Raw genomic sequence first — 25,942 nt, 5'->3', positions numbered from 1 at the left:
CACCCAGGCTGGAGTGCAGTGGCCGGATCTCAGCTCACTGCAAGCTCCGCCTCCCGGGTTTACGCCATTCTCCTGCCTCAGCCTCCCGAGTAGCTGGGACTACAGGCGCCCGCCACCTCGCCCGGCTAAGTTTTTGTATTTTTAGTAGAGACGGGGTTTCACTGTGTTAGCCAGGATGGTCTCGATCTCCTGACCTCGTGATCTGCCCGTCTCGGCCTCCCAAAGTGCTGGAATTACAGGCTTGAGCCACCGCGCCCGGCAGATTCCAGTATTTTTAAGTGTTTTCCGTACTAGATGGCTAGGGATGTGCATTAGATTATACCATAGAACACTGTAGACTGCTTTTTGGGGAATCCATGCCATAGAACCAAATAATAAGTTGATAATCTACAGGGAGACTCAGGTCTCAGGGACATATTACTCACAGATAATTTCTTTAAACTTCAGGTTCTACCTCTGTAAAATAGGGGATGGTAATTATATTTTATCTGTCAGGCACATTGTGACTGTCAACGTAAATTTTGTGAAATTATAAGGTCAAATGAAACAGTGTATGTGTAAGTGACTTGTAAACAGTAAAGCATTCTATACAAATATTTTAATTACTATAAGAATCAGTTTCCTCTGGTAACTTTTCATCTTGAGCAGAGCTCAAGATGGACTTTTTAGACTGCAAGCCGTGGTTTTGTGGGTCATGTTTTAGGAAGGCAACAGTGTATTTGGTGCAGAGGACCGCAACGCTTGAAATATGTGCTTTGGCATTTTAAGCAGACATTTGTTAAATTACTGCTTGACCATGGATGTTGTCATTGAGTCACCCCCAGCTTTTTGGGGTCTACTTCTTACTGCTCTCTTCTCTGCTTGGGTAGCTGTAACAATGTAGGAATGTTGAATGTCTAGCTGCTACTATCTCTCAGACACTTATCCTGCCCACAGTTCTGTATGCCTCTTAGGCCTGGCACAACATCATGGTGTTGCTTATGCCTCATTAGACCTGCTGCTTAATTGAATTAAATGATATCCTAACGGTCTAAAAAGGGTAACGTATTTCCCGAACATGTCACATTTACTGTAGGAGGTTGGGGAAGGTGTCACAGGCACTGTAAGTGGTAGTAATTACCTATCTGTATAGATATTTGTGTAATTTTGTTGTGTTGAGACAATGCATAGTGATAAGTATGAGAGCTTTTCGTCATATTGGTGAAGTTTATGGCAATCTTGGGAATATTTATACTATTTTAAGTTTACAAAAAATAAAATATAGAAAACACATTTTTTTTAAGGCATTCTGAGTTGCAAGAGCTTTGCAGTGAAAGCTGCATCTATTTGATGTGAAGCGGAATACACTTAGAAAATCAACCCTGGAGGTGTTTTTTTTTTTTTTTTGTATTCAGTAGTCTCAGCATAAGAGCTAATGCATTGTTAATGAGATGATAATCAGAGTTGTAAGTGAATAAGAATAGTTTCTCATAAAAAGGTTACATAACAAGAGAAAAAATATTTAATGTTGGGCGAAGTAGCTCAGGCCTATAATCCCAGCACTTTGGGAGGCTGAGGCAGGGGGGTTGCCTGAGCCCAGGAGTTTGAGGCTGCACTGAATGGTGATCATGCCACTGCACTCCAGCCTGGGTGACAGAGCAAGACCCTGTCCCAAAAGAAGAAAAATTTTTCACTCTATAAAACTTTTTTATAAGTATGGTAAAGATTTTGTTACAGAAGTACAGTATTGCTTTATGAAATATAATGTAGATTTTTTTTTTTAAATAATGTGAACAGCTTATTATGGAATAGCTTAATTTCCTCCAGCACATACTAGCTTTAGACTGGTTTGCATAAATAGAACAAAGGTATATGTTCCCTTTTGGAAAACTGCAGATCTGCTAAGATTGTGCCTGATTTTGCCAGCATATTTTTTCACACCTTTTTAAAAAATTTTTTTAAAAAATTTGAGTGATAAAATTTTTCATGCAAAAAATTACCTAGTTCTGTACAAAGCTCCTAATCCATACACATCATTTGGAGTAAGCAGAAACATTTGGGTCCTAAGATATGTAGGAACGGTGTTAAGGAAAATGTTAATAGTATAACCATGTTTTAGTGGCTCTCCTTTTAGTACTGTTTTAAAAACAATATATTTATTAAATAAGCAGTTGAACACTTATTAGGTATAAGACACTGTTTGTACTGGTCTTATAAAGATGGCTAAGAAATGGTTTGGTGAAGCTCATGACTTGGTAGAGAGTACACAGGCAATTATTGTGTAAGGGAGATTATGACAAGTGCTGTAACAGATATTTAGTGTTGGTGGGAACACAGATGTGAATGATTATCTTCAGTTGGAGGGGAGTTCATAGAAAAGGTGAGAGTTGATAGGGAGTGATGGGAAATTAAACTGGAAGAGTGATTGGGAGCCTCTTGGAAGATCTTGAGTGCTAAACAGATTATTTGGGTTTTTTTGGTTGGTTGGTGTTTTTTAGAGACAGTCTCATCTCTCTGTTGCTCAGCCTGGAATACAGTGGCACAGTCATACTTCACTGCAGCGTCAGCATCCGGGGCTCAAGGGATCCTCCTGCCTTAGCCTCCCCAATTGCTAGGACTATAAGTGTGCGCCACCAAACCCAGGTGTGCGCCAGCAACCCCAGCTAATTTAAAACATTTTTTTTGTAGAGATAGCCTTGCGTGTTTTCCAGCCTGGTCCAGAACTCCTGGGCTCAAGTGATCCTTCTGCCTTGGTTTCCCAATGTGGTGTGATTACGGATGGCCTAAGGTGATTATTTGAATATTAATCAGGGATGCAGAGGATGGGGTAGGGTATTGAGGCTTTTTTTTGACGGAGTTTTGCTCTGTTGCCCAGGCTGGAGTGCAATGGCCAATGGCGCGATCTCGGCTCACCGTAACCTCTGCCTCCCGGGTTCGAGTGATTCTCCTGCCTCAGCCTCCTGAGTAGCTGGGGCTACAGGCATGCGCCACCACATTCGGCTAATTTTATATTTTCAGTAGAGATGGGGTTTCTCCATATTCGTCAGGCTGGTCTCGAACTCCTGATCTCAGGTGATCCACATGCCACAGACTCCCAAAGTGCTAGGATTACAGGTGTGAGCCACTTTTCCTGGTGGCATTGAAGGTTTTAAGATGAGGTCAGGCTGGATGTAAACATTGTAAAATAGATTGGAATTGGTGGACACCATAAGATAAATATAATCAAAATCTGATTTTGGTGGTGGGACTAGGAATGAATAGGCCAAGAAGCTCTTTTTGAGGCAGGGTAATATAGGGAGCTTTGGAATAATTGTACTGTAAGTCACTAAAATAAGTTTGTGGCTATGAGCATTTCACTTAAGCTAGATCTTTTCCTTTGTCTAAAAAATGGAAGAAAATAATACTTCATGGTATCGATGTGAGGATTAATAAGATAAGAGATAGAAAATGCCTAGCTTAGTTTTGGTAATAGTAGGTGCTCAATAAATAGGTTCTCCTTACCCCTTTTCTGAAGTGTAGAATTTAAAGGATAAGATGGGAGTGGGGTACATCCCCATCAGAAAGGAGGGTAGGAAAAAACCTGAAATTAAAACCTGGGTGATAAAAAAATCAGAAAAGGAAAAGTTCTGAGTAAGGTGAACAGATTTAAGAGAACCTTCTTAACACGGTGTTGTGCTTATTGTAGGTCTTTAATAAATGCCGGATGCTTATTTTTGCATACTTCTGTTACACTTAACATTGTTCTGCAGTTATATACATTTATCTGTAATTGATTGTCTAATCTGTCAGTGAGCTTCATAAGAAAAGGAACAATTATTTTACTTACCTTGCACAATTGTGGAGCACCTACCATCTGCCAGAATGTTATTTTCTGGGTGAATATGGCTTGAGCAGATTTGGTAATATATAACACTTGCCACTAGGTGGCTCTTAGTCTAAGTGATAAGGCTGACGTTCAGCGTAGATAGGTTTTTCTGTGTAGAAACTGACCCCCTCCCTGGATTATTTTCACTTTTTTGCCTTGTCTGTACCTATATTTTTTGAAGTGGAATATGAAACACATATCATTTAGAAAACTCATTTAGACTGTTGAAAATTAGAAAAGTATAATACCATTAGAATATGTCCTGTAGAAAGAAGCACAATGGAAGCACAATCAAATTCACAAGTGAACAAAGCACATTCCCCATCTCTCAATGTGCTTAAAGTGAAGCATGATGGTTTGATTTGATTTCAGGCATTGTTTTTTGTTGTTATGACTTCCTTCAAAGAAAGATATTGTGAGGATTTGTTTCTTTTTTTTTTTTTTTTTTTGAGACGGAGTCTCGCTCTGTCACCCAGGCGGGAGTGCAGTGGCCGGATTTCAGCTCACTGCAAGCTCCGCCTCCTGGGCCCATGCTATTCTCCTGCCTCAGCCTCCTGAGTAGCTGACTACAGGCTCAGCCACCGCCTCGCTAGTTTTTGTATTTTTTAGTAGAGACGGGTTTCACCGGTTAGCTACAGATGGTCTGATCTCCTGACCTCGTGGATCTGGCCTGGCCTCGGCCTCCCAAAGTGCTGGGATTACAGGCTTGAGCCACCGCGCCCGGCCGTTGAGGATTTGTTTCTTAAGAAGATTTGATGAACGATGATGAAGTATGGTGTGTATTGATGCTGGGCTGTGATTCTCTGTGCTCTTATTTATATTATACTCTCTCGAGGAGTAACATACCATCGAATGGTAACTTACATAACATAGAAAGGTAACTACATCCTATGTGACACGTGTGATATATATTATTAAATCCATTAGATTCAGGAAATTTTAGAGCCGGAGAAGACCTTTCTAATCACGTATTCTAAAAGTACCCACTCATTTACACAGACAGGTTAGATAATGCCTGGGACACATTCAGTGACTGAGCTAGTTTCTGGTTTGTTTTAGAGGGAGGGGAAGGCCTATGTTAGTCTTTTTTTTTGAAACAGGGTTTGCTGTCACCTAGGCTAGGATGCAGTGGTGCTATCATGGCTTACTGCAGCCTCAATTTCCTGGGCTCGTAATCTTCCCACTTAGGCTTCCTGAGTAGTTGAGACTAGTTGCATGCCACCATGCCTAGCTAATTTTTGTAGAGATGGGATTTTGCCATGTTGCCCAGGCTGATCTTAAACTTCTGGGCTCAAGCACTCAAGCTATCTGCCGGCCTCAGTCTTCCAAAGTGCTGGGATTATAAGTGTGAACCACTGTACCCCACCTTACGTGTTTTTTTTTCTCCCCATACCTTTCTATTTATCTCACTCAGCTGCCTTTTAACATTACATGCATTAAAAAAAAAAATAGCCCTTTTTTCTCATATGTGCAGACTTAGAGCAAGACTGCAAATCCCTCAGCTCCTAAACCTTGATGGGTAGAGTGCCGCGGCCAGTGTTGCTTCATTAAATGGTTAGCTCTGAGCCTGCCTGTTCTTTCGTCGTTTGCTGTGTTCCTGTTTTTGGTGCTGCTTATGATCTTTATCTTGTAATAACTGACCAGATGGCCTCTTTAGGAACATAGTTGTCCTCACTGCACACCTCCTTAACCACTCTGCTTCAGTTGCTCCTACTTGAGAATTGGCTGGATGCAGTTACCCCCGGCTTACTCCAGTCTCTACCTCTTTTCTCTCTAGCTTCTTGGTTATATCACCTGCAATAAATTGCAGCTGGCTGTTTCCACAGCCTCTGGAAGGGAAGATGGAAGGACAGAGGAGAGTGGAAAGAAAGAAGGCTGTCATACGGGGAAGAGAGGCTACAACTTGAAATTTTATACTAAAAGATGACCTGTTTTATGAACATTATGATGATGTGTATAGTGAATTTTTTCTAGTGTATATGCCAAGGCAATATTATTCTCTTGATTATGGAATTCATTAAGTGTTGTATCTGTCATCCTTGCTTATCCACATGTCAAGGAAGTGAATTAATTTCAGCATTCCAAAGATAGTAGTGATAGTATATGGTAATTTACTTACAGCTTATGAGTGTCATTATTTGATTAAATGGATATTACTGAATTAATGGGAGTTGCCATGTCACTATTGTAATATTAAAAAAAAAAAAGACCTTTCAGAGCTTATTTCATAATTATTGGTAAGTAAGCCATTCTTTGTCCTGGTCTTCCTCCCGTGTATTCAATGTGATATGTACACTTTGCACACAGGATTTACTGACATGTCATTTACTTAAACTTAGTTTCTTAGGTACCCTAACTCCTGGAAATTGTCAGTTGCTTAAATAATTAAATACAAATAAATCAACTGTCCACCTAAGCTACCATATACATTTTTGTTTAAATTCTAATGTAATTTAAAAGACATTTATTTAATTTTTGGCTTGTTTTCATAGTTATTTCAGGGAAGTGACCATCTTGATATGGAAATTTTTCTCAGGAATTGATTTCACATCTGTATAAAATAATCATCTTGGCCAGGCACAGTGGCTCAATCCTGTAATCCCAGCACTTTGGGAGGCCGAGACGGGCAGATCACGAGGTCAGGAGATCAAGACCATCCTGGCTAATACGGTGAAACCCCATCTCTACTAAAAATACAAAAAATTAACCGGGCATGGTGGCGGGCGCCTGTAGTCCCAGCTACTTCGGAGGCTGAGGCAGGAGAATGGTGTGAACTCGGGAGGCGGAGCTTGCAGTGAGCTGAGATCCGGCCACTGCACTCCAGCCTGGGTGACAGAGTGAGACTCTGTCTCAAAAAAAAAAAAAAAAAAAACCATCTTGATTATTTTTCTTGTTGGAAAAGTAATGTTTGTTATAAGAAATTCAAAAGTTATTTATTTACTTCTTGAGACAGGGTCTTGCTTTGCTACTCAAGCTGCAGTGCAGTGGTGCCATCATAGCCCACTGAAGCCTGAAACTCCTGGCCTCGATCCTTCCATGTCAGCCTCCCGGGTAGCTACGGCTACAGACACTCACCACCACTCTTGGCTAATTTTTGTACTTTTTGTAGAGACGGAGTTTCTCACGATGATGCCCAGGCTGATTTCAAACTGCTGGTCTCAGGTGATCCTCCCACTTTGGCCTCCCAAAACGGTGGGATTACTGGCATGAGCCACCGTGTCTGGCCTCAAAAGTTAAGTATATTGTGTAAAGTGAGCCACTGTAGTCTTATACCAGGAAATAATCACTGTTAACAATTGGGAGTACCTTTGACCCGTGAACAACACAGACTTGAACTGAATGGGTCCACTTATATGTGGATTTTTTTCTCCAAACTTGGATGGAAAATACAGTATTCATGGGATGCAAGAATAGTGTATATGGAGAGCTGATTGCTGGTCTTGAGTATGTGTGGATTTTGATATATGGGAGGAATCCCCTGCATATACCAAGGAACAACTGTATATTTCTCAATTTAAAGAAATGGAAGCGCTGACATTCTATTTTATTTTAAAAATTTCAATAGTTTTGCAAACATAATATTAAAGGAGCCAGGGAGCTAACACTTTTTTGAATACCTATTCAGTCCTCAACTACAATGTGAGGGTAGTGGTATCTCCATCTATTAGATTACTTTAAATGAATTTCCAGGAAAAAACTTATTTTTAAAGTTACACTTGATTAGACTAGTCTTTGGGCTCAAAGTTTCTCTGAAGTAGCATAATATAGCTTTAGGTAAAAATTTTCTATTTCATTTTTAAAAAATTTTTTAATTAAAATTTTTTTTTGAGATGGGGATCTTACTCTGTTACCCAGGCAGACTTTGAAATTTTGGGCTCAAGGATTCTTCCTGCTTCAGCCTCCTGAGTACCTGAGATTATGGACATGTATCACTGTGCCTGGCTTAATTTTATTTATTTCTTGGGATAGGATCTTACTCTGCCACCCAGGCTGGAATATAGTGGCAAAATCACGGCTCACTGCAGCCTCGACCTCCCAGGCTCAAGTGATCCTCCTGCCTCAGCCTGCCAGGTAGCTGGGACTACAGGCTTGCACCACCATGCCTGGCTAATTTTTTATTTTTATTGTAGAGACAGGGTCTCGAACACCAGGGCTCAAGCGATCCTTCTGCCTTGGCCTCCCAAAGTGCTGGAATTATAGTTGTGAGCCACTGCACATGACTTGGGCATAATTTTTAAAATAATTTTGTCAGGGCATCCCTTTGGATGTCATTCTACCAGTTAATCCAAATTTTCTGCCCCCCTTTTTTTTTTTTTTGATGGAGTCTTGCTCTGTCGCCCAGGCAGGAGTGCAGTGATGCTATCCTGGCTCACTGCAACCTCTGCCTCCCAGGTTCAAGCAATTCTTCTGCCTCAGCCTCCTGAGTAGCTGGGGTTATAGGCACCTGCCACAATGCCCAGCTAATTTTTGTATTTTTAGTAGAGATGGGGTTTCACTATGTTGGCCAGGTTGGTTTCGAACTCCTGACCTCAGTGGTCTGCCCGCCTTGGCCTCCCAAAGTGCTGGGATTACAGGTGTGAGTCAGTCACCATGACTGGCTCAACTTTTCTGCTTTGTATTTTTTTTTTTTTTCTAATATTACTTTTTTGCCTACAGACCAGTTTTTAGGTTTTTAAATTCTGTATACATCCTGTGTGGCCTTGGGCAAGTTTAATTGCATTAAAACTTAAGTTTCCTCTTTTGTACAAAGGAGAGCATACATCAGAATTCTTCTGAGGATCAAATGTGTGTATGCAAAGGGGCTGCAAGACTAGGCCTGGTCTATAAGAATTGCTTAACGTCCATTTCCTTTCTTACCTCTCACTCAAGCTACTGCCATGTCTTTTATTCATCTCTTGACTTGGTCTTGTTTTTATTTTCCCTTATGCTTACATATTAAAATCTGATTTTCACCCTAGGCCATCGTAGGTAAATGGATATAAATAAGCTAATGGATGTAAATGGACGTAAAAAAAAGGAGGTAAATAACCTCCTTTTACCAGATCCCCAAACCTCATTTCAGTCCTCAGCCTATTTCATTTTCCTGCATCTTTTTTTTTTTTTTTTTTTGAGACCGAGTCTCGCTCTGTCGCCCAGGCTGGAGTGCAGTGGCCGGATCTCAGCTCACTGCAAGCTCCGCCTCCCGGGTTTACGCCATTCTCCTGCCTCAGCCTCCCGAGTAGCTGGGACTACAGGCGCCCGCCACCTCGCCCGGCTAGTTTTTTGTATTTTTAGTAGAGACGGGGTTTCACCGTGTTAGCCAGGATGGTCTCGATCTCCTGACCTCGTGATCCGCCCGTCTCGGCCTCCCAAAGTGCTGGGATTACAGGCTTGAGCCACCGCGCCCGGCATTTTCCTGCATCTTATGTTATGTTTTGTTATGTTTTGTCCTTATTCTTGACTAACAAGCTACCATCACCACTTCTTGATTATTCCATCTTCTCTTTGCTACTTAATTCTCTTCCAGTCTTAAGTATTGTGATTTGCAGTTTTTGTCTTCCTTTTGCTGTATTTATTCTTTCACTTTATGTCTGTGTCGTTAGTGCGATGTTTAGATCCACATTAAAAAAATTCCTACTGGTTGTTCTGCAGGCTCATTAAACTTGGCTTTTCCAAAGCAACTTGTTCTTTTTACCACCTGTATCTGTGATACCATCCTATAAAATATACTTGATATCTGTTATAGTGCTGTTGTCCATCTGGCTGCCACAGGTAAATATTAACTTCAGTAACTTCCTTATTTCCTCCCACTGTCAGTTTTTCTTATTTTCTTCTTCTTATTATTGTTTTTGAAACAGAGTCTTGCTCTGTCACCCAGGGTGGAGCGCAGTGGCGCATCTCGGCTTAATGCCACCTCCACCTCCCAGGTTCAAGCGATTCTCCTGCCTCAGCCTCCCGAGTAGCTGGGATTACAGGCATGTGCCACTATGCCCTGCTAATTTTGTATTTTTAGTAAAGACGGGGTTTCTCCATGTTGGTCAGGCTGGTCTCAAACTCCTGACCTCAGGTAATCCGCCCGCCTCAGCCTCCCAAAGTGCTGGGATTATAGGCATGGGCCACCGGGCCCAACCCTGCATCCATTATTTCTTGTCAGATAGTCTGCATTCTCTTCTCTTTGCTCACTGCCATTGCCTTCCTCTCCAAGCTGCTTCATCTCGTAGTTAGACTTATTGTCACAGCCATGTCAACTTCCCCAGCCCCGCATATGCTTACTTCTTTAGTCTGTAGTTGTTGGTGTTTGTCCTGCATGTGAGTATCTGGGGGTTTGTTGGGGGATCTGGTCACCTAATTTCGTTGTAAATGGTGCCCACGGATTTTGATTTTGCTATCTTAGTTATGGCTCTTTTATGTGGGAGAGATTGGAAAGCTATGCTGCTGCCAATGTTACCCTAAAATCCTGTCTAAATATCATCAGACAAATACATATTAATTGTAGGCTAAATCGATGCAAAGTGAGTAACAGTTCACTAGATCCCAGTCCCCAGAGATACGCATGCATGTTTACAGTGGGGTAAATTTCCTTCCGAACTCTAAATTAGTTCTTTTCTTGACATGCTCATGTCTGTTTCTTTCTTTGAGAAAGGAAGAATTATGGTTACTATTTCTGTGAAAGATTATTTAGAGATCTATGCATTGTGGTTTGTAATCCCAGCCATCCCGGAGGCTGAGGTGGAAAGATTGCTGGATGGCGGATTTGGAGGCTTAGGTGGAAGGATAGCTGGAGGGTAGGAGTTGGAGACCAGTCTGGGCAACATAGGAAGACCCCACCTCTTAAAAAACAAAACAAAACAAAACAAAACAAAACAGGTGTTGTGTGTGAGGTTGAGGCTGGAGGATCACATGAGCCCAGGAGTTTGAGATTGCGGTGAGCTATGATTATACCACTGCAATCTAGCGTGGGTGGTAGAGCAAGACCTTGTTTCTTTACCAAAAAAAAAAAAAAAAAAATTCTTTAGAAATTTAAGTAAGCTTTTGGTGTTTTCATGTACATTAAAGGATATGGGTAGGGTTTTCTCTTTAAAATACCGTATATACAGTTTTTTTCTCCTAATAACAAAAATAACAAAATATAAAAAGAAAAAAACATAATTCTACCAAAACACATTAACATTTTAAGGTGTAGTTATCCTTTCAAAGTTAAAAATAACTTTTACCACCTCCCCAAAGTAATTATAAATATATTGTAAAAAAGCCTAAATGGTAGTGTAATGCTTCCTTGCTTTTGCCCCAGATGGTCTTTGTTCAGCGGTTTTTTTGTTTGTTTTTTGAGACTGAGTCTCGCTTTGTTGCCCATGCACGATCTCTGCTCACTGTAACCTCTGTCTCCTGGGTTCAAGCGATTCTCCCACCTCAGCCTCCTGGGTAGCTGGGATTACAGGCGCCAGCCACCATGACCAGCTAATTTTTGTATTTTATTTTATTTTATTTTTTTAAAGATGGGGTTTCACCCTGTTGGCCAGGGTGGTCTTGAACTTCTGAACTCAGAACATCCGCCTGCCTCGGCCTCCCAAAGTGCTGGGATTACAGATGTGAGCCACCGCACCCAGCCTGTTTAGTGTTTGATGTGTAGCATTTGAATGCATATAAATGCGTATGCCATCTTTTTTAATCTTGTTCTTCTATCTGTCCTTCCGTTGGTCCTCTTTTCCTCTACATAATTGAATTATACCAATTCAGCAGCATATTGTTCTTCTTGCTTGGGTGGTTGAACAGTATCTCTTTTGTAGCTCTGGCTATCGGTAGGTGTGGCTCCCCGTGCTTACTGGCTGCTTTGAGGTTATTTCCAACTTTTTATTTTTTTACGTTGCTGCCACAAACATATCTCTGCATGTGTGAAGTTAACCGGTATCTCGATACCTTTAAGTGGAATCACTGGTTTTTCCATGAGGTTATTGGCCATTTGTATTTTCCGTGTGAAATATGTACTTATAATTCTTTATCCTTTTTTTTTTTTTTTTTGAAGGACAGGATCTTACTCTGTCACCCAGGCAGGAGTGCACTGTTACAGTCAGCTCACTGCAGCCTCAACCTCATGGGCTCAGGCAGTCCTCCTGCCTCAGCCTCCCCAGTAGCTGAGACCACAAGCATGTGCCACCACGGCTGGCTAATTTTTAAGCTTTTAGTGGAGACAGCAACTCACCACGTTGCCCAGGCTGTCTATTCATTTATGTCTTTTCTCATTTTGTATATAAGAACTTTTATTTTCCACATATTACTTTTGTCAATTCTATGGTTTTTTTCCCCTTGTTTTTCTTTTTTTTTTTTTTGCAGACGGAGTCTTGCTCTGTCACCCAGGCTGGAGTGCAGTGGCCGGATCTCAGCTCACTGCAAGCTCCTCCTCTCGGGTTCACGCCATTCTCCTGCCTCAGCCTCCCAAGTAGCTGGGACTACAGGCACCCGCCACTTCGCCCGGCTAGTTTTTTGTATTTTCTAGTAGAGACAGGGTTTCATCGTGTTAGCCAGGATGGTCTCGATCTCCCGACCTCATGATCCACCCGTCTCGGCCTCCCAAAGTGCTGGGATTACAGGCTTGAGCCACCGCGCCCGGCTCCCCTTGTTTTTCATTTGTCATTCATTTTTATTTATTTCTTGTCATACAGGAGTTAAATTTTTTAGGTAGTCAGATTTGTAGTTTTTCCTTTGGCTTTGTGTTTTTTTAATCTTCCTCACCCTAACATTATGGAAACATTCTTTTTTTTTTTGTTTTTTGAGACGGAGTCTCACTCTGTTGCCCAGGCTGGAATGCACTGGCACAGTCTTGGCTCACTGCAAGGCTCCGCCTCCTGGGTTCACGCCATTCTCCTGCCTCAGGCTCCAGTGTAGCTGGGACTACAGGCGACCGCCACCGCACCCGGCTAATTTTTTGTATTTTTAGTAGAGACGGGGTTTCACTGTGTTAGCCAGGATGGTCTCGATCTCCTGACCTGGTGATCCGCCCGTCTCAGCCTCCCAAAGTGCTGGGATTACAGGCATGAGCCACCGCGCCCAGCCTGGAAACATTCTTATATGTATTTTTCTGCTTTTTTTTTGTTTTGTTTTTTGAGACGGAGTCTCACCCTATTGGTAGGCTGGAGTACAGTGGCACGATCTCGGCTCACTGCAAACTCCGCCTCCTGGATTCAAGCAGTTCTCCTGTCTCAGCCTCCTGAGTAGCTGGGACTACAGGTGTGCGCCACCATGCCCAGCTAATTTTTGTATTTTTAGTAGAGCTGGGGTTTCACCATGTTGGCTAGGATGGTCTCGATCTCTTGACCTTGTGATCCACCTACCTCGGCCTCCTAAAGTGCTGGGATTACAGGTGTGAGCCACCGCACCCGGCCTCTTATATGTATTTCTCTTGTATGTGCTCTTTTATAGTTCAAAAATTGATGTATCTCCTTAACCCTTCTGGGAGTTTGACTTTTTTGTTTGTTTTGGTGTGTGTTACATAACGTAGGCTTTAACCTTTTTTTTTTTTTTTTTTTTTTTGAGACAGGGTCTCACTCTGCCTCCCAAGCTGGAGTGCAGTGGCACGATCTTGGCTCACTGCAACCTCTGCCTCCCAGGTTTAAATAGTTCTCTGCTTCAATCTCCTGAGTAGCTGGGATTGCAGGTGCCCGCCACCATGCATGGCCAATTTTTATATTTTTAGTAGAGATGGGGTTCCACCATCTTGGCCAAGCTGGTGTTGAACTCCTGACGTCGTGATCCTCCTGCCTCGGCCTCCCAAAGTGCTGGAATTACAGACATGAGGCCCGGCAAAGTTTGTGTGTGTGTGTGTGTGTGTGTGTGTGTGTGTGTGTATGTGTATGTGTATGCGCATACGTATGTGTATGTGTGTGTGTTTGGAGACAGGATCTCACTCTGTCTCAGTCTCAGCTCACTGCAGCCTCAACCTCCTGAGTAGCTGAAACTACAGCTGTGCACCACCATGCCTGGCTAATTTTTTGTATTTTTTTAGAGATGGGGTTTTGCCATGTTGACCAGGCGGGTCTCAAACTCCTCTTCTCAAGCCATCTGCCCACCTTGGCCTCCCAAAGTGCTGGGATTACAGGTGCGAGCCACTGTACCAGCCTATAGTGTCTTTCAAATATAATCTGTTACTTGAGTGTGGTGTTTAGTACCCAGGAGGTCTCTAATTTCGTTCAGACCTTGCCATAGTTTGGTGAGGGAGGTAGTATTATCTTCTTTTACAGAAACGTAACCAAGTTTACCTGCTAGTTGGTAGGAGAATTGGAATTCAAACCCATGTCTCCAGATTTCAGTTTAGGCTGGGGCTTGGTGGCTCATGTGTGTAATCCCAGCACTTTGGGAGGCCAAGGCAAGCGGATCATTTGAGATTAGGAGTTCGAGACTGGCCTGGCCAACGTGGTGAAACCCTGTCTCTACTAAAAATACAAAAATTAGCTGGGTGTGGTGGCAGCTGCCTGTAATCCCAGCTACTTGGGAGGCTGAGGCAGGAGAATCACTTGAACCTGGGAGGCAGAGGTTGCAGTGAGCTGAGATGGTAACACTGCACTCCAGCCTGGGTGACAAAGTTAGACTCCAGGTCTCAAAAAACAAACAAAAATCTTTGTAACATACAGTGTGTAAAAGTAACACTCCAAATCAGTGAGAAAAAGAGCATTCAAAAAGTTACATTAGAACACTTCTGGTGGGGCAGTGGCTCTTGCCTGTAATCCCAGTACTTTGGGAGGACAAGGCGTGCGGATCACCTGAGGTTAGGAGTTTAAGACCAGCCTGGCCAACATGGTGAAACCCTGTGTCTACAAAAATACAAAAATTAGCCAGGCATGATGGCAGTAGCCTGTAATACCAGCTACTCGGGAGGCTAAGGCAGGAGAAGTGCTTGAACCCGGGATGTGGAGGTTGCAGTGAGCCGAGACCATGCCATTGCACTCCAGCCTGGGCGACAGAGAGAGACTCTGTCTAAAAAAAAAAAAACATTTCATTCAGTCATTCAGCAAATACCTATTGAGTACATATTACTTACCAAGTACTATATGCTAGTAGTAAAGACAGAATTTTAAAAGTTATTAACATTATGTTAGAAGGTGATGCATGCAACTGAGAAAAATAAGACAAGGAAAGAGTATAAAAGGTGGAATAAAAAGCAGGCAAGACGGTCAAGGAAGGCCTCACAGAGGTGATATCTGAGAAAGATCTGGAGGGAGGAAGAGATTCCCGTGGGTATGTGGGAGAACAACATTCCACACAAAAGGAATAGCAACTGCCAGGATGGAGCAGAGTAGTAAGAGGAAGAACTGTAAGAGCTGAAGTCAAGGATAAAATGGTGGTCCAAAGTGTACAAGGTCTTAGACAAGGAGGAAGTTAGTTTTTATTTTGAGATGGGTAGCTACTGCAGGATCTTGTGAAGGATCTCTTAAGCAACATTACTAAGAACAAGAACAGAGCTGAAGAAAAGTTAAGAGGATCCTGCAACAATTCAAGGTAGAGATGATGCCGACAGTAAGAAATGTAGCATAGGGGGCCGGGCGGGGTGGCGCACGCCTGTAATCCCAGCACTTTGGGAGGCCGAGGTGGGTGGATAATGAGGTCAGAAGACTGAGACCATCCTGGCCAACATGGTGAAACCCCGTCTCTACTTAAAATACAAGAAATTAGCCAGGCGTGGTGGTGGGTGCCTGTAATCCCAGCTTCTCGAAAGGCTGAGGCAGGAGAATCGCTTGAACCCAGGAAGCGGAGGTTGCAGTGAGCTGAGATCGCACCACTGCACTCCAGCCTGACAACAGAGTGAGACTCTGTCTCAAAAAAAAAAAAAAAGATGTAGCATGTGAAAACCTTGAAAAAATACTGTTGTAAAGGAAAAAAATCATTTTAGATGTGCTAGTTTGGAATGTTTTTTAGACACCCAAGAGGAAATGTCTTTTGAGACAGCTGGATATAAAATCTGGAGTTTAGAAAAGAGGTCAAGGCTGGGAATAAAAATTTGGGAGTCATCAGCATAGTAGTTAAAGCCATAATCATCAAGGTCTGTGTTGGTGGCAACGTAATGCTAAAACTCAGGGGCTATGTTTTGGGCACTCCAAAGTTTAAATGTGGTGAAATGAGAAAATACTAGAAAGGAGGCTGAGAAAGAGGTGCCAGTGAGGTAGGAAGAAAAACAGGAGTGTAGTATCCTAGAAGTCAAATAAAGAAAATGTCTCAACAAGAAGGGAGTGATCCAAGATATCAAATGCTGCTAATCAGGTAAGTTAAGTCAGATAACATGTGGTAAAGGACAACTGACCACTCTGGCTGGCTGCGGTGGCTCATGCCTGTAATCCCAGCACTTTGGGAGGCTGAGAGGCAGATCACTTGAGGTTAGGAGTTTGAGACCAGCCTGTCAACGTTGTGAAACCCTGTCTCTACTAAAAACACAAAAATTAGCTGGGCGTAGTGCCATATGCCTGTAATCTGAGCTACTCGAGAGGCTGAGACAGAAGAATCACCTGAACCTGGAGGTGGAGGTTGCAGTGAGCTGAGATTGCACCACCACACTCCAGCCTGGGTGACAGAGCGAGACAAGGTCTCAAAAAACAAAACGAAAGCAAAACCAAACAAAACGAAAACAAAACCAAACAAAACTGACCACTACAGTTAGCTGTGTGGAGGGAACTGGTAAGTTTTGTTGAAGTGATGGAGACAGAAACCTAAATGGAGTGGGGGAGTAATTGGAGACAGAAAGAACCCTTTAGAGGTCTGTTGTAAAAGGACGCAAAGAAACAGGGAATTAGAAGGGATTGTGGAGTCCAAAGGAGAAATACCAGCACGTTTGTATGTTGTCAGGAATGTTTCAGTAGAAAGGTAAAAATTGAGACAAGAGAGAAGAAAGAAAGGGTAGCTGGCTAGTCCAACATCTTAAAATAGCTAAGAAGGGATGGGACATAGTGCAAAACTAGGCTGCCCAAAGCAGAGTTCTCACAGTGGTTTGCAAAATTCAGCAGGCATCAGAGTCATCTGGAGGGCTTGCTGAAGCACAGATGGTTGGACCCCATCTCCAGAGTTTCTGACACAAAAGGTCTGCAGTGGAACCCCAAGAATTTGCATTTCTAGCAAGTTCCCAGATGATTCTATTGCTGCTGGTCCAGAAATCTCATTTTGAGAACCATTGCTCTGTATCAAAAGGAGGGAAGACAGAAAAGATTAGTATATACATTAGTACAAATGCTGAACACCTGGGTTATCAATAAAAAAAAAAGGAATAGGAGGTCTCTGGTTGCATTAGACCTTGCCATAGTTTGGTGAGGGAGGTAGTATTATCTTGTTTTACAGAAACTTAACCAAGTTTACCTGCTAGTTGGTGGGAGAATTGGAATTCAAACCCATATCTCCAGATTTCATTTCCTCTGCCACTTTTTAGTATGAACATCTGCTAGTGATAGTGTAACTTAGTATATGGTGATCCTACTAACATTTCCCCTCTTCCTTCCTTTCTTCCATGCATGGTTAACTTAGTCATCTGACAACACATGACTGAGTGTGCTCACTAACCAGACAAACCTCTCAGTCCAGGCAGATTATAGATCTGAGGCAGAAGAGTGAAGTTGAACAGGGAATAGGTTTATGTGGAATTTTTTTTGTCTCCCCATTTCACTATACAATTTTGGAAGAAGGGTTTGTGCAAAAAACATAGGTTGCTAGTCATGAAACACATTCTGTTCACCACTAATTAATTTGAGTAGTATCTCTGCCTCACTTTTTTTCAGTGTAATGATATCTCTGACATGCTAGGGAGCTTAGGAAAATGGTTCTAGCATTATATAAATGACAGGTATTGCTATTAACAATGACTCAAGATTCTCATGTTTTTCGGTATCCTACGTGCCATTCATTCTTTCTATTATACTGAGGTACTTTTGTTTTATGGAAAACTGTTGTATAAATGTCATTTTAAAGTCTCTGCTGTCAAATTTTGTTGTTTTTCTAAGACAGCAGCTGTGGATGTGGCTTAAAAACTGATGAGTATCTACAATGATGAGCCTTTATGGAGCAATGAAAGGCTGCTTACAAATTGTAGCCACACTTGCAATGAATTCTGTGTGTGTTATTGTGAATCCCTAAGGGTGACTTTTTTCAGCAGGGTGAGTTAGGATGGTACAAACTGAGAGTTTCTATTCTGGTAATCTTCTTATGACTTTAAGGAATTTGGAATATTTTGCTTGACTGCTGTAATGAATCTCTAAACATATTATTTGGATATGTGGGAAGGTAAATTGTAAGATACATTATAGACATGGTTTCTGTCATCAAATATTTTCGCTCACAGTAACTACTATGTATAATAGCATTTATAGATGATGCTTTACCTCTAGTTACTGTCTAAAGATATAAATGTTGCGTTATTTGAAGCTACATATTTCCAGCTTATACATATGAATAGTTTTAGGCACAGTGTATGTACCCACTTTTATTTCAGAAAAATAATGGGTTGGTTGGTTGGTTGGTTGTTTATTGTTTTGTTGAGACAGAATCTCGCGCTGTTGCCCAGGCTGGGGTGCAGTGGTGCGATCTCAGCTCATTGCAACTTCCACCTCCCGGGTTCAAACAATTCTTGTCCTCAGCCTCCTGAGTAGCTGGGATCACAGGTGTGTGTCACCATGCCTGGCTAATTTTTTTGTACTTGTTTCTTTCTTCTTCTTCTTCTTCTTCTTCTTTTTTTTTTTTTTTTTTTTTTTGTGACAGAGGTTTGTTCTTCTTGCCCACACTGGAGTGCAATGGTGCGGTCTCGGCTCACTGCAACCTCTGCCTCCCAGGCTCAAGTGATTCTTCTACCTCAGCCTCCCAACTAGCTGGGATTACAGGTGCCTGCCACCAAGCCCGGCTAATTTTTGTATTTTTAGTAGGGACAGAATTTTACCATGTTGGCCAGCTGGTCTCGAAATCCTAACCTCAAGTGATCCACCTGCCTTGGCCTCCCAAAGTGCTGGGATTACAGGTATGAACCACCACATGTAGCCAGGAATATGGTTTTAATATGTTATTGAGACATATAGTGAACTCTAATTATTAAAAGTGGTATTACTCTGAAAGACATCACCTGGATCTGACCTACAAATAATAAGATAGATGTGATAAATTTTTAATCAAAATATACCTAGAAGATAAATTTCTCAAAATAATCCTGGGAAATGTGTGTTTCTTTTAAAGCAGAAGAGAAAAAAGGAAGGGTGGAGTAGCAGCAGTTGAAACAAATGAGGAATCCTGCTCCCCACCCCACCCCAAAGCCCCACTATATATGTGGGGTTATGGTTAGTATTTCTGGTGTTAGAGTGTGTATTTGCCAATCTCTGAACTATTTGTATGTATGAATCTCATCATAATAGATTCACATTCTTCTTAAAGGCAATGCTTAACATGTTTCCTAATCATAAAATGTTGATATTGAAGATTTTTAAAAAATACAGGTTGAATATGCTGCTTAAAATTAGCTGCTGCTTTATTTTTAAACATTTAGAAAATTTTGTTAAATTTAGTCTCATTCTTCCTACAAAAGAGCTTAAACTTTGACAGTTAACAGCTGTTCTTTTGTGTGGGACATGTTTTCCTGAGGATTTTTGTGCACATTAAAAATAACCATTTTTGTGAATTGTAGTTATTATTCATAGTCACTTTTAAAAAGATATAAAAGTTTTCCAGTGAGTTACTTCTGATTCATAACCAAATTTTAGCAGAGCAGATGTAGACTACCAGTGGAATAATTAGCCAAAAAATATTAGGGGGCTACAGATCCCTTTGTGTATGTTTAATTTCTTGGACAGCTTATATGAATAATTAAAGTGTTGAGGCAGTTAACATTTCTTTTTAGCTGTAGTCACTAGGGAAGTAGAAATATTATTTCCAGCAAACAGATGGCTTTCCTAGTATTGGTCCCCAAAAGCGCCTACTGAGGTTTGTGTTTATGTTGGATGATTTCCTAATCACACCAACTCAGTATACTTTTGAAAGATCACACCTGGTAACAGAATATGATGTAAATATTAATTGACTTGGTGAACTTGAGAGCTTCCAAAATTGTTAAGTGTATGTAGTTCCTACATCCCTGGGGAGAGTAGTCTGTTCCAATGAGAGAAATCGCCTGGTAGCTAGTACTGTACTTTTCTTATCACAAGTCCCCTTTTTTTATCTTTCTGCTTCAGTTGTACTCTCAGGGATTCCCAAGCTGCTACTTCTGCTTTTTAACTCTCATTAACTCTGTCATCTACATGCTATTTCCATTTCTGCTTAGTCAGACGACTACCCCATTCTGTACTTTGAGGCACTGGTAGGTTTTTGTTAGAATTAAGGATAGGATTCCATTGTGTATGGGGAAGATTTTCAGAGAATACAGTGATGCCAGGGCTTAAAATGACAAAATCACATCTTTTCTAAGCTCTATAATGAAGCTTTTTTGGAGATTTCACTTGTTAGTAATCTTTCTCTTTTTAAAATGTCTGTTTTCCTTCTCCCATTGGAAATTAAAACACAAACACAAATTGGGAATCTACATGTATATTTATGCTAGTGAAATTTCAAAAATAGTCAAGTATTAGTGAAGTGGACACATTGTCGGAGTAAATAGATGGGGGTTCATCATCTCACGCCCGGAAAATTTAGGACATGGACACGTGCAAGGAGTTTAGGAGTGGAGATTTAACAGGCAAAAGACAGAGAAAGGAAAACAGCTTTCTCTCTAGTGAGAGAGAAGGGACTTTGGAGAGGAAAAGACCGGCCAACTGCAGATGCACTGGATTTTATAGTCAGGTTGGAGGAGGGGATGTCTGATTTACATAGGGCTCACAGATTGGTTTGATCAGGTATGACATTTACAGTGGGGGAGGCTGGCTCTCCCACCCTAATCTTATTATGCAGGTAAACTTTCCCCTTGGCCGGTGCCATCTTATCTACTCCTTACTGTACACATGGCTGACAAAGAGAAGGGAAGATGGAGCCGCTATCTTGAACATGATTGGCACAACTGCTGGCATCTATGTCTGTAGCTTGATTTTACAGGCTGCTCTTTGTGAGAAAGGAAGATGGTTTGGGGCTGCTTTTCATTAAAAGGAAAACCTTACTGAGGACTTCCGTACCCTCACTGTCTGCCTAAGTAATATCTTATTAACTCTTTTATCATTAGGATTTTAAAAACAGGCTGTATTGGCCGGGTGCTGTGGCTCACTTCTGTAATCCCAGCACTTTGGGAGGCCGAGGTGGGTGGATCACCTGAGGTCGGGAGTTTGAGACCAGCCTGGCCAATGTGGTGAAACCTCATCTCTACTAAAAATACAAAAATTAGCTGGGCATGGTGGCATACATCTGTAGTCCCAGCTATTTGGGCGGCTGAGGCAGGAGAATCACTTGAACCTGGGAGGCGGAGGTTGCAGTGAGCTGAGATTGTGCCACTGCACTCCAGCCCGGACGACAGAGCGAGACTCCGTCTCAAAAAATAAAAATAAAAATAAAAAATAAAAAAAAAGTAAATAAAAATTTTTCAATAAGGAAAAAAATTTTGGTGCTTTACATGTATTGCCAGGATAATGGTGGCAGCATTTGTTGAAATGAGGTGGTCTTGAGGTAAAAGGCACAGTAGAGGAGTTGAGTTAGTTTGGGGAGAAGATTTTGGTTCTGAACATGTCAACTTTGAGGTTCTTGTGAGAAAGCTAGATGAAGATATCCAGTGGCCAGTTATATGTGGCGATTCCTGGAGCTCAAGAGAGAGGTCAGGGTCGGAAATGTGCACTTGAAGACCCACAGATGCTAATTAGAACCTTGGGAGTGGGCAATATCTCTTTGATAGAGTTAAGCAGAGACAGACTTGGCAAGCACCAAAATTTAAGGAATGGGTAGAGGTATAGAAGCAGTTAAAAGAAAACTGTTAGCAAACAAGGTAGAATAAAAGCCTCAATAGTAGAGCGTTACAACAATGAAGACAGTTCTAGAAGGAAGTACACTGGTCAGTGGTGTCAAATGCTGCAGTGAGGGTGAGGTAAGTTTAAATGTTCATTGGATTTAGGATTTCAGAGACCATGGCAAGAACAGTTTGAATGAACTGGTGAGATCTTACTGTGGTTGAGTTGGAGGTGAGGAAGTATGCAACTCTTTCAAGAGCAGTGGCTTTGAACACGGAGAGTGGGAGTGGAACCATAGGTGTTAAGGTAGAGCTTTGAAGATGGAATAGACTTGATATGTTTAGATGCTGATTGGAAGGAACACACAAAGAGGGAAGATATGAGACTTTTATTGGTAACTCCTATTGCTGCCTTTTCTGTAACCTTGTGCTGCTTCTCATGTGTTAATGGAAAGCCTGAATTAAAAGGGAGTTACTGAAAGTGGCACACATTCAGTAATTCTGTGACCAAGAGGACATTTACCAATTCGATTCTCTTTTAGAGTCTACATCTGCTGTTTCTTTCTTTCTTTCTTTTTTTTTTTTTAAGATGGAGTTTGGCTGTTGTTGCCCAGGCTGGAGTACAATGGTGCCATCTCGGCTGACTGCAACCCCTTCCTCCCGGTTTCAAGCGATTCTCCTGCCTCAGCCTCCCGAGTAGCTGGGATTACAGGCACATGCTACCACGCCTGGCCAATTTTGTATTTTTAGTAGAGACGGGATATCACCATGTTGGCCAGGCTGGTCTCGAACTCCTGACCTCAGATGATCCACCTGCCTTGGTCTCCCAAAGTGCTGGGATTACAGACCTGAGCCATCGTGCCCAGCCTGCTGTTTCATTTTAATCAGAAAAAATATTCTGTCTTTGTCTCCGTCTCCTGGAGGAGTGATGTTTGTGCTTTGATTGTTTCATATTTTTGCTCAGTCCTTCTAATACTAAATGAGGTGATGGACTCAGTTCATTACTGTGAAGCCAAAGATATTACTTGTCTTTGGGATCTTGATCCATACACTGTAAGAGCCATGTGGCACATACATCAGTTTCTTTTTTTTTCTTTCAACTAATTGCCTCTAGACTTTTGATTGCTTGCTCTTACCAGTAAGTAGAAAGTTAACACATACCCCAATACATGTGACTATCATATTGTACTGTACCGATATACTGAAGTATGTACATAAATTTGAAATTTTAAAAAATATTGTGATAAAGATGAGGTAAACAAAGCTTTTCACCTCAACAACAAAAAGTTTGTTTGGTTGTTTTTTGATTTTTGTGTTTTGGTTTTTTTTTTTTTTGAGATGAGGTCTCACTTTATCACTCAGACTGGAGAGCAGTGGCATGATCATAGCTCACTGCAGCCTTGAACTCCTGAGTTCAAGCCGTCCTTCTGCCCTAGTCTCTCAAGTAGATATGAGTTACAGGCATGTGACATCATGGCCCATGAATTTAAAAATTTTTTTGTAGACACGGAGTCTCACTGTGTTGCTCAGGCTGGTCTTAAACTTCTGGTTTCTAGTTATCCTCTTACCTAGGCCTCCCAAAGTGTTTGAGGTTAGATGTGAGCTACCATGCCTGGTCTGTAAACAAAGTTTTAAAGATATTTTTAATAGTTAATGGCAGGAACTCATTTTATCATCACAAGTTTTTGTGTGTGTGTGTGTGTGTGCGTGCGCACGTGCACCAGGCTCTGGAGTGCAGTGGTGCAATCACAGCTCACTGCAGCCTTGACCTCGGGGGCTCAAACCATCCTCCCACCTCACCCTCCTGAGTAGCCGGCACTACAGGTATGAGCCACCATGCCTGGCTAATGTTTTTAAAATTTTTTTGTACAGACGGTGTCTCGCTATGTTGCCCAGGCTGGCCTCAAACTTCCGGACGCAAGTGATCCTCCCACCTCAGCCTCCCAAAGTGCTGGGATTACAAGCATGAACCACTGTGCCTGGCCAATCTTCACATGTAGTTTTTAGCAAGAACAATGTGTTTGAATATCACTTCTTTTTATCTTTTTTATTTGAATATCACTCCTTTAATACTTTGTGATAGAGTCATTCAAAGGACTGGGTCCAAGTTCATTTTATTTTGATATAAGTAAGTGATTTTCTTAGCTGAAAAGCTGTTGTTTAAATGCCATGCTTAAGTGTTTTGATTTACAGACATGTCTACTAGGTACCGTACTACAGGCAGCTACTTGTCTTCACAGGAAAAGTAATTGATTTGGGGACCTTTTTGTATAGAGAAAATGAGTAACTCATCAAGTTTCACAACACTTTTACTTCTAAGTGTTTTGCCACGAGATAAACAGCAGACCTCCATGTGGTATAAGAGATTTTCATGGTTACTGTCTGTCTCATGATGATGTATTGTTTCATAAAAGTAACTGTATCTATTACATTGGCAGTACTTTGTGCCATTCTGCCTTTAATTTCTTGTCTTGCTAATGTAAGATGGAATGAATGAATGTCTTGTGTGATGGAATTTCAGTACACTTTCTACAGAAATTTGTTTTATTTCGGTTAAAGCAGCTACTTGCGGAGCAGATAATGCTCTCACTGTTATTTCATAAAATGCTTTTATTAAAGAAGTCAAAAAAACTCCCTCCATGAAGACAGAGACCTTGTCTTTTTGTTCAGTGCTCTAGTTCTGAACCTACAAGAGTGGCTCTCGTGTAAGACGTAATAAATTTTAACTGTGGAATGAATTTGTAGTTGAGAATGTTTTCCTGTAGATACTTTCTTACAAATTTTTATATTTCATTGAGAAGCCAGCAAAGACTATAAACTAAGGTGTATTAGAAAAATGGTCTGTACTACCAACTTTACGGCAAATTTCTCACACTAGACAATTTTTCTAATACTAGTTTCCCCACTCTGCCCTATGATCTTCAACAGCTTTTTATGTGCTTATTTATACGGTAATTTGCTCACAGAAAAATACATTTTGGTTTATGTCCATATGCTTTCCAAAGTCATATTTCAATTTTTCTGCCATGACAGGAAGGACAAGTCTTTCCTCATGGTATTTGGCTATTTATCTTACACTATTATAGAAAATAAACCTTAGTTGCAGTGAGCTGAGATCGCGCCACTGCACTCCAGCCTGGGCAACAAAGCGAGACTCCGTCTCAAAAAAAAAAAAAAAAAAAAGAGACATCTGAACATAGATAGTTAAATTTAGTGAAGTTTTCCAAAGTACTGAATTAAAAATTATGACTTTAAACCTTGCTCGGGACAAGAAACCTACAACCTATAGACATATGATAGGTGAACAGTTGATTAAAGGACATTACGAGGTGAGGATGGAGGGCATATAAGGGAGATAACATTCTAGCAAGAAGAAACAGCAAATGTAAAGACCCGCAGGCAGAGTATGCCTGGATTAGATGTGGCATGTGAAGTAAAGACAGGATTCAAAGATGATTCCCTGGTTTTTGGCCCGAGCAATGGTAATTACAGGGTTGCCAACATTTAATATGGGAAACAGATTTTAGGTATGAGGTTGTGAGATGAGGCTACATATAAATGAATGATTTGCTTTTATGGCTTCTGGATTTTGCATGGTGAGACGTTTAAAAAAATCTCAGGTTAGCCAATTCTTGGTAAGAAACATGGTTTTAACCGATTTATGCCAGAGGTTGCAAAATTTTTTGTGTGTGTGAAAAATCAGACCTTGGTGATAGCCTTCAGCAGTAGGATATAAATAACTCCCACAAGCTTAGCATTCCAATAATGGAACACTAGGCACAAATGGGTTAAATAACTGTTTTACTCTAAATTGGTGATAGTTAGGGAAGAGGAACTAATTTATTTGCTCAAGCCATACAAAATTATTAATATAAAGGAAGAGAACTTTCCTGGAGTAAACAGAAGTGTTTCATGCATTAAGTTTGGGTTACCTGAAAAAATTGAGATTATTTTGCTCTACCTTTTAATATGCTAACTCCCTGGTCCATCCTGTGGATTTCAAAAGTGTATGTGGAAACATTGTGTACATTAGTGTGTGATCTCTGACACTTGAGGAACACAGATACCTAGACTATTGAGATAGTAAAAGGGAATTAGGGAGTCCTGAAGGCAGATATTCATACTAACAGAAAGAAGACACAGAAGTTTTTGATCACATGCTTAGGTCTCCAGGCATCACTTGAGAGAATTTTTCTGAGAGTGCTTTGTTTATTTTTTGGTAGGGGGTAGGTGATAGGTCTTGCCCTGTTGCC

At 41.3% G+C, this 25,942-nt stretch overlaps 1 protein-coding gene and 1 long non-coding RNA gene across 6 annotated transcripts in view; both read left to right on the top strand.

Annotated features, from left to right (window-relative positions):
• RBPJ (recombination signal binding protein for immunoglobulin kappa J region) overlaps positions 1-25,942 on the top strand; it is a 268,573-nt gene that overhangs the window by 160,012 nt on the left and 82,619 nt on the right. The window lies entirely within an intron of this gene.
• LOC116274208 lies at positions 189-5,789 on the top strand. The gene is made up of 2 exons (XR_004182826.1): positions 189-2,767; positions 5,622-5,789. It is a non-coding gene; the product is annotated as an uncharacterized LOC116274208 (long non-coding RNA).

The sequence above is a fragment of the Papio anubis genome, chromosome 3 (assembly GCF_008728515.1).
Source record: "Papio anubis isolate 15944 chromosome 3, Panubis1.0, whole genome shotgun sequence".
Lineage (NCBI taxonomy): Eukaryota > Metazoa > Chordata > Mammalia > Primates > Cercopithecidae > Papio > Papio anubis.
The sequence above is the reverse complement of the archived record's forward strand: the minus strand, read 5'-3'. Positions and strand labels throughout refer to the sequence as shown.